Below are 9,783 nucleotides of genomic sequence, written 5' to 3'. Positions count from 1 at the left end.
AGAAATCCGCAACAAAAAACAAGTCAACAGCATCTAACAATTAATAACCTGTCAATTACAAACTACAAATTAGCATTGCATTTAATCCCAGAATTCGACGGATCTAACGTTGAATCATTTATAGAACATGTCTAGGCCGCTATAAAGCAAAAAGTCGCGTTGCATCAGCCATGTTGGTTGGATGTGCGTACTTCTACTGTGAATATTTTTGGACAATTTTAGGTGTTTTTACACCACTTTCTTTATTTCATCATAGTCTCTAGTTTAAACAAATACATATCTAGTAATAATATAAATCGAAGACTGGCGTATGCTCCTTCCTCACCGGGGCAAGAGCCATTACAGCAAAGAAGAAGAAGAAGCCGCTATAAAGCGGCTGACAAACGATCAGCACGAATTATTGCTAACCAGCATTATCGCACAAAAATTAATACGAAGAACAAAGGGTACTGTGAGATTAGACGGCATACAAACATTTTCACACTTGTTTGAAAAGTTGAGATTTCTGTACGGAAAGGCGCAGAATATTTCGGCACTAGAGGTACAACGGGACACGTGCTTTCAAAGAGCTAATAAAAGCATTGACGATTTCATAAATTGCTTCTCACGCATTCAGGATGAAATTATTGCGGTGATCAACGTACAAAACACGAGCAACATGAAGATCCTCATCCAAGAGGAGATTTATCAGCAGAAGGCAATCGAAGTTTTCCGACACAATGTAAAAACCGAAATCAGCCATCTTTATTCTTTTGACATCTTTGATACTTTCAACTTGGCATTCGGGAAGGCTCGAATGTTCGAAGGGGAATTACAGCTCAGGAAGATAAGGATGCAGAGAAGTGAAAACTATAGAAGACCCGCATTGCAAAAACTACAGTTCCAAAGAAAGAATGTGGATACTGCAAAAGATACGGTCACGAAAAAAAGGAGTGCAAGACCAAGGTGTTTTTAGCAGCGGAACCAATAACAACAAAATTTTTTCAAGCGTGAGAACAGAAGTCAACCACCGGACTCATCATCGCGTCGTTCACTTGTAATCGAGCAGAACGAGATTCATCCTGCAGGACGACCTTCGACAAGGACCAGGCGGAACATACGTCCGGGCACCACAAATTGGATTAAAAATTCCAGGTTTTAAAAAAATTAATTTCTAGCGGCTCCGATTTATCTTTAATACATGAACCATAGAGAATAAAAATCTACCCAAAGTGGATCCTATTATTATAACTGGCGTAATTACGCACTCATCAAAAACTAAATATGGAGTAGAGGTAGAAATGTTCGGCAAAAAACACGTGTTTTATGTATTGTATTAGATGATAACTCACCGGTCATATCAAGGAATAAGTATCAAGGAATTTTAGGAATCGACTTTCTCACAAAAAACAATTTTATATTTTTGAATAAAAATTTAATACTTAGTGGACAAGAATTCAAACGTATTGATAAGTCGTACGATAATGCTTGTAAAAATCACGATATCTTAGTTATATTCCAAAATGACACAGGAGTAATCACAAAAATGGACGATCTCGAGCAACCGATTATTCCAAAACATTTAATAAAAGATATCAATCGCATTGAAAATTTTCACGAAAAATCAATTTATTCAATTGCAAAACAATCATTAAATAACGAACGATTACGCATGCTAAAAGAAAACACGCGAATCTCGCATATCTCAGAATATTCTAAAAAAATATAGAATATCCTACAAGAATTCCACGACATATTTACTCTCCCCGGAGATCCATTTCCTCTGACTAATCTTACCCAGCATGAGATAAAAACAACTGACAAAATCTCTATTTACATAAAACAATATCGTTATCCTTCACCAGAAGGAAATTAAGAAGCAAATCAAAGAAATGTTAGAGAAGGAAATTATAAGGGAGTCGGACTTACCTTACAATTTGCCAATATGAGTAGTACCGAAGAAACAAGACAGTTCAGGAAAAACCAAATGGAGAATAGTCATCGACTATAGAAAATTAAACGAAAAAAAACTATTCAAGACGCGTATCCGCTTCCAAATATAGATGAAATCATAGATCAATTAGGAAATGCACGATATTTTTCGGCATTTGACCTAGTATCGGAGTTTTACCAGATCGGCATGAACCCGAAAGATATCTCTAAAACGGCATTTTCTACTTCGGACGGAGGTCTATAAATATATGCTCGCATGCCTTTCGGCTTGAAAAACGCACTACAGACGCATGATGAATAAAGGGTTGAGGGGTTTAGTCGGTAATAATTGTTTCGTTTACATCAATGACATAATTGTATACGGAAAGACGATCGAGGAACACAACAAAAATTTAAGAATTTTATTTGAACGATTAAGACAAGTAGGTTTAAAAAAGAAACCCTACATATATATTCCTCTCCTGACATCCCGAAAACTCCCAACAAAAAAATATCACTTGACATAATGGGATCGTTTGAATCAACAAATAAAGGTAATCGTTACATTCTAGTTATTTAAGATTATCTCACGCAATATATCTTAGTAGAACCATTAATCGATAAGTCAACAGCAGCGATAATAAAGGCACTGTGGTATTTTTGACTCAGGTACTTTGGGAAACCAAAAGAATTCCTTACAGATAACGCGCTCGAATTCACCTCAAACGAATTAAAAACTTTATGCGACAAATTGCATGCAAAACATATCACTTCGATTTATCGAATTTTTCCCTCAATCAAATGGGAAAAACGAGAGATCGCACATTATACTGACTGAAATACATAAGACACTATATTAACGAGCGTGAGCAATGGGATATGATACTACCCCAAGCGATGCTCACGTACAATTGCACAATAAATAAACTACTCCCTAGAAGTATACTTCCTATGAGTTGCAGTTTGGAAGAGAACCTAATCATATCTTTAGCGAAGAAGATGAACGATTGGCTCTTCAAAATCAAATCCATAACATGCGTATACAACATGAAAATAAACTAGAGGAAGCACGCAGGAGTATACGTGACTACCAAGATTCAAATATTTCTAGTAAATCTTACGCGCCAATTGAAATCAAAGATTTAGTACTAGTGAAAACCTTCAATGCAAAATGTTTTGAACCACAGTGGAAAGGTCCTTTTCCTGTGATTCAACATGATAATCATATAACGTATCACATAAACGAAAACACGGGAGTAAAGCAGTATCACCGAAGTGATATTAAATTTCAGATTCATTCAAATCGAACAAATGAATCCGAGATTGATTATTCTACTGATAGTAGTGACTCTGCAGTGTCATCTTAACGATGGAGAACAAGAAAAATATTCAATAAAACAACTTGACAACAACGAAGTAGTTTATTTAAAAATCTTAGATAAGATAAAAGTCTACCACAAACAGTAGAAAATCGTAGGATATGACCTATCCGATCTAGAAAAACATCTCGAGGAAACTTCAAGGAGCGTATCGGCAATTAGCAGAAAAATGCTTTAATACAGTTCAGAACTGGACTTGTTCTTCTAGAATTAGAATTTATAAGAAACAGATAAAATTAGATAATGTAGCAAGCGATCGCGTCGATTATCAATCAGCTGATCGCGGAGTGCAGTGGCTTCTTACACCACGAACGCTGCTCGCTCCCTTGCGTACCGCCGAAGATCGCAAGATCCGCCGAGTTACATGCCGCGCTTGCTTGTTTATTCCGTCTCTCATTGCTAAGACATTGCATGATGTGAGCCATTTTTCTTATACCGACAGTCACACACGTCTACAGAATCAGGACCATTGCTTTTCACGCGCTCATTGGCTCACATTTATTAATTTATATTTCATTAACTATTGCAAATTTCGCAAAATGCCAAATTACTTTTCTATTCAGTTTCACTTTATCTATCTCCATACTTCCCCACATAGCATCGTTTCAAAGAAATCGGACCAAAACTTAAAAAGCAGACATTTTGACGTTTCCGCTATGTTACTACGACGTTTTAGAAACGTTTAACAAAACGTTGCTAAGTTTTGGAAAACCCGTTGCAGAAACGTTTGTGCTACTAACAATGCTATGTGGGTCGGTTGCGTCAAAATTTTACAGACACTTTGTACACTTTGACATATTTCTTCTTTTGTAGAATAAATTTTGTAGATAATTTTGTAGTATATTATAATTATAAAACAAACACAAATTTACTTGATGCTACATTTTGATATCACTTCTTTTGTAAAACAGGTTTTTAGAAAAAGAATGTTTTGTAGTATATAATAGTTTGTAAACCAGATTTTATAGAGAAAGAACTTTTTGTATTTTGTAAAAAAGTTTTTAAAGAAAAAAAAGTTTTTGTAGTAAAAAAAAATGTTTTCTAGTATATAATTTTGTAGAACAAGTTTTATAGAGAAAGAAATTTTTTAATCAATCAATTTTGTATTTATTAATTTAAATACAATATGTGTTGTGCGTGTATTTGGCGCCTGTTCTTACATTTTTTTGTATATACAAGTGTCCTAGAATTGGTGTAACATCTCTCGTTAACAGACGTTAAGTAGAAGAAGTAAAACTGTGCCGATACGTCCTATACTATTTTGCTAAATTCGCAATAGTTACCGAGATCTTAATTAACAAAAATCAGCGAATAAGCATGCACCAGGCTGTCTTACGCGCGTAAAGTAGTAACGCCAATTGAAAAACTTTATATATAATTATAGGCTATTTGTGTAGAAACTCAGAAATTTATATATATATATATATATGTAGACTTTATAGATCACGTTTTATATCCAAAATACTCGGTGTTATAAATAACAAGACGATTTGTTATTGAAACTAACAAGTAACTCATCAAAACTGTATTTTCCGTGATTATTTACAAGAACATTTACTAGAACACAAAAAAGTATCAAAAGAAAAAAGTTTGTTTAATAACAAATATTTAATGCAAAATAACTTGGCGCGGCTGCAAAAGAAGGCCAAAAGCTATTTTGAATACAATTAATTTTTATATTTCACATGTACAAGGGTAGGGTGAAAAGTTTCCAGCCTGATAAAGAAAAACAACTTTTTTCGTTTTTTTTTTTTTTTGCTTTATTTTTCAACATAATCTCCATCAAGATTAATACATTTTTCATAACGGTGCTCTAATGCAGTGATACCATTTTTTAGTCCGATATGTCAAGTCCCTCAAAATACTCATTTACAGCATCAATGACTTCCTCATTGCTCTCAAATTTTTTACCTCCGAGCTATTTTTGAAGGTTAGGAAACAAATGATAGTCGCTTGGGGCTAAATCTGGTAAATATGCTGGTTGAGGGAACAATTCGAACTTTAATTCGTTGATTTTAGCCATTGCAACGACCGACGAATGGACAGGTACGTTGTCATGGTGAAACAAGATTTTTTTCTTTGCCAAGTGAGGTCGTTTATTTTTTACTTCGTCCTTCAAAAACGCTGCAATAACTCTGCGAAGTATTGACCAGTGATGGTTTTACCCTTCTCCAGGTAATCAATGAAAATAATTCCTTTCGCATCCCAAAAAACAGTCGCCATAACCTTATTCGCCGATAAAATTGTTTTTGCCTTCTTTGGGGTTGGTTCACCCGGTCCAATCCATTGTTTCGACTGTTGTTTACTTTCAGGAGTGTAGTGGTGAATCCAAGTTTCATTCATAGTTATAAATCAACGCAAAAATTCGCTGGGGTTTCGCTTGTACAGCGCCAAATTTTCGATTGAAACAGTTTTCCGGGTGAATTTTTGATCGACCGTTAGCAAACGCGACACCCACCTAGCACAGAGCTTTCTTATGCTCAAATGTTCATGTAAAATATTGCGTACACGTTCAGTTGACATTCTAGTAGCCTCAGCTATTTTACTTTTAATCTGCGGTCTTCCATCACTATTTTATGAATTTTTTCAATCATTTCGGGAGTTGTAACCTCAACGGAGCGTCCTGAACGTGGATCGTCAGAAGTGCTCGCGTGACCTTTCTTAAATTCAGAAACACACTGTTTAACAGTTGAATATGATGGAGAAGAGTCTTTCAGTGTGGAATCCAGCTCTTCTTTAATTTGTAATGGTGTTAGGCCTTTTAAATAGAAGTATTTGATGACCGCACGCTTCTCTGATTTTTCCATTTTCACGTAAGCAATCGAGGCGTCTTGTTCAATCAGCTCTCAAATGTACACTAACAGAGCAATCGACCTGAAAATTTATATACAAGCTAGTGAGATATAGTACTATAGAATACAAGCCAAAACTTAGACCTGCTGGCGCCATTTCTAGGTCAGGCCGGAAACTTTTCACCTCACCCTCGTATAGTATACGTTGGTGAAATATTAAAAATATAAATTTTATACATTAGAATTATAATTTTATTATACAATTATAATAGAATTATAATTGTTATTGATAATAATTTTTGAGTACTTATCATGTCAGACTTATGGACGTGTCTGATAAATATAGTTTAGTTCACTATTTGAGGTGCAGCCGCAAAAAGTTGTTTTGCATTAAATATTTTTTATTAAAAAACTTTTTTATTTTGTTACACTTCTGTGTTCTAGTAAATGTTTTTGTATAAATAATCACGGAAAATATAGTTTTAATGGGTTAGTTGTTAGTTTTACTAACAAATCGTTTTGTTATTTATACACCTTCGGATATGAAACGTGATCTATAAAGTCTACATAAGTTTCTGATCTTTTACACAAATATCCTATAATTATATATAAAATTTTTCAATTGGCGGTACTACTTTATTATTATTATTATATATATCACGTCTTTTGTAGAATAAATTTTGTAGATAAGTTTGTACATTATAATTATATAACAAACAAACGTTTAAGTGCTGCTACATTTTGATATCACTTCTTTTGTAAAACAGGTTTTTAGAGAAAGAATGTTTTGTAGTACATTTACAATTTAAATACAATACGTGTTGTGCGTGTACCTGGCGCCTGTTCTTACCTTTTTCGTGAAAAGGTAAGTTTTTTAAGATATCACACATTTTATACTTTGTAGTATTATTTAATTTTATAAAACAAGTTTATAAAAAAAAGAATTTTTTGTACTATTAAATCAATTTTTAGTTTATTACTTTTTCTAAAATGTTTTACTTTATAAAGTTAAAGTATACAGTTTGTAGTTATTTTGTGCCAAGGTCCGACAATTTATTAAAAATAACCTAACCTTATATCAGAGATGTTGCTGGCGCGAAAAAAATTGTTTTATCCGTTTTCTGAATTAATTTTTTATCATAAATTGAAAGTTTATATTTAGTTTGTAGTTATTTTGTGCCAAGTTTCAATACAGTGTATTACAAAAATTTATATCGGAAGTGTTGCCGGCACGAAATCATTACGTCGCGAGGAACATTGTCGAAGTGATCGGTATTATCGGAGGTGTTGCCGGCGCGAATAACGCAAATCACTATCGTGCTTCTTGATTCTCTCTTTCTCTCTCTAACTCATACATCCTGTCTTTCTTTCTTTTTCTTGTTTTAACGCGCTCATATTTGTATACCATCTGTTAGAACGTATATGAACATGCACACATTCCTTACATTCTTGTCTGGAGACGACGTCTGAACATTCTGAAAAACGTGATTTCTCACACTTTAAAACTTTATCGTCACATTTCTCCGAAGGCACGAACAAAAAACCTTCAAGAATACTTTTTTTTTAATTCTGAATTAATCGATTAAGACTACAACAAAAGTGATCGGTTTAGTCGTTTTTGATATAATGCCCCGTGAAAATCTTTTCACGCTCAAAATACTTGAATTTCGCATATAATAGGCACGGTGTGCTCGCGCAGTTCAAGCGTCACTTTGTTGCGCGGGAACTTGGAGCGAAGCACTACCGTACCTCTTGATTCTCTCTCTCTTTCTCTTTCTCATCACATATTACAATTCTTTTCCTTTTCTTTCGTTCAACGCGTTTATACCGTCATCTCTTAGAAGCACTAGGAACATACACACATTTGTTGCATTTTCCACATAGCGTCGTTAGTAGCACAAACGTTTCTGCAACGGGTTTTCCAAAACTTAGTAACGTTTCGTTAAACGTTTCTAAAACGTCGTAGTAACGTAGCAGAAACGTCGAAATGTCCGCTTTTTAAGTTTCGGTCCGATTTCGTTGAAACATATAAGAAACGTTGCCCGATAAGTTGCAAAGTTGTTAATGTTTAAATTTTATAAACATTGTAAAATACAATTAATCACTCATGCAGGGTTTGCCTGCTTAACCCTTCTCCAGGAAGGAGTGATTACTTAAGTAATCGGACCGAAACTTAAAAAGCGGACATTTCGACGTTTCCGCTACGTTACTACGACGTTTTAGAAACGTTTAACGAAACGTTGCTAAGTTTTGGAAAACCCGTTGCAGAAACGTTTGTGCTACTAACGACGCTATGTGGGTTCTTATGTCAGCTTTGACTACTTTTATTTTGACACTTAAGACAGTTGATGCGTTTGATGCGTTTATGCAGTCTATGCACGTATTGATTAAATCGGAACAACTAAAACCTTGTTTATGCGGGCACTTATGCCAGAATCGGTAAAGTTTAACTATAGAATTTCAGTGCTTTTGTCTATACAAAATTGCCAAATGCGTATAAACAGAAGTATTTAATTTTTTTATTTGCACTTATTTCTCCATGTAAGTCGTATTCTATATTAATAATAAATAAATAATTATGCTTGCATTAAAATAAATAATTATGTTTGCATGTTACTAAAAATATCTTTGATATCATTTTTATTTTCACTATCGCTTGATCCGGAGTCATCGCTTTCAGCGTTTTTAAAAGCATCAACAAAGATATGACAATTGGATTTTGTTTATTGACGTCTCGTACATTGTCCATTTTTAAAACATAAACACGGAGTCAGTTTTTCAGTATTTCCGAAAAAGTCAATACATTTTGAAGAAAAAACCTGAATTTTGAAATCTAAATATTTATTATATTTACGATTAAATATTTATTATATTTACGACTATAAACAATAATGCAACGACGTTGCTGGTAATGTAGTTTCAAAAAAAACTTAAAGCGCACAGATACACAAAATCGTTCCGAATTATTAAAGCGCTTCATGCGCATTGACAAAACGGAACGATTTCAAAGCGCTGCACAGCAGTAATGAACTTTGGGTGCGTTTACTTTGGGCGCTTACGCGCTTTGAGCGTCAGTCTATCTTTGTTCTATATTTAAACAACAATAAAAACAGACTGACGCTTAAAGCGCGTAAGCGTCCAAAGTGAACGCACCCTATGTATAACTCAGAACGCACCCTTAGTAACGGAAAGTGGAGTAAACAAACAAGCGCAGCTCGACTTAGCTTCTTGCAATCGGGTGATATTTGACAGTACGTGGCGAGCAAGGAGAACCGCTGCGAGGTGTATTTTGGAAACATTGCGAATCGAATCCAATCAAAATTATTCATCTGCAAAAAAAAGTGCGTAAGTGACAACACTTTGGGAGGCGTTCTCAACAGCGCTTTGAAAGCGCTTTGCACGCGCTAGTGTGCTACATGGGTTGTACACTTGGCGTCATGGATTCGTTTCGTGGACGCGGGGGGCTAGGGGTAAGAAAGACGGTATTCCCTCTAAATATCTAAATATACAGGGTGTCCGAATATTAATGTAAAATCTCTCGTATGCAGTCTCAGTACGCTGGGTTAACAACCTGTCCAAACAACACACGCCGGATCAGCTGTTTATGAGTACACAGTTTGTCCGGAAAGTTCCCGGACTGATTTTTTCTAGCGCGGGTAAGCGGCGCTATCGAGCGGTCAACGCTGGAACTACTTAGTATA

The 9,783-nt window shown here is 34.9% G+C and overlaps 1 pseudogene; it reads left to right on the top strand.

Annotated features, from left to right (window-relative positions):
• Positions 1 to 310: 310 nt before the first annotated feature.
• LOC109861393 overlaps positions 311 to 9,783 on the top strand; it is a 23,195-nt pseudogene continuing 13,722 nt past the window's right edge.

The sequence above is a fragment of the Pseudomyrmex gracilis genome, unplaced genomic scaffold, assembly GCF_002006095.1.
Source record: "Pseudomyrmex gracilis isolate BER0280 unplaced genomic scaffold, ASM200609v1 scaffold_726, whole genome shotgun sequence".
NCBI lineage: Eukaryota > Metazoa > Arthropoda > Insecta > Hymenoptera > Formicidae > Pseudomyrmex > Pseudomyrmex gracilis.
The sequence above is the reverse complement of the archived record's forward strand: the minus strand, read 5'-3'. Positions and strand labels throughout refer to the sequence as shown.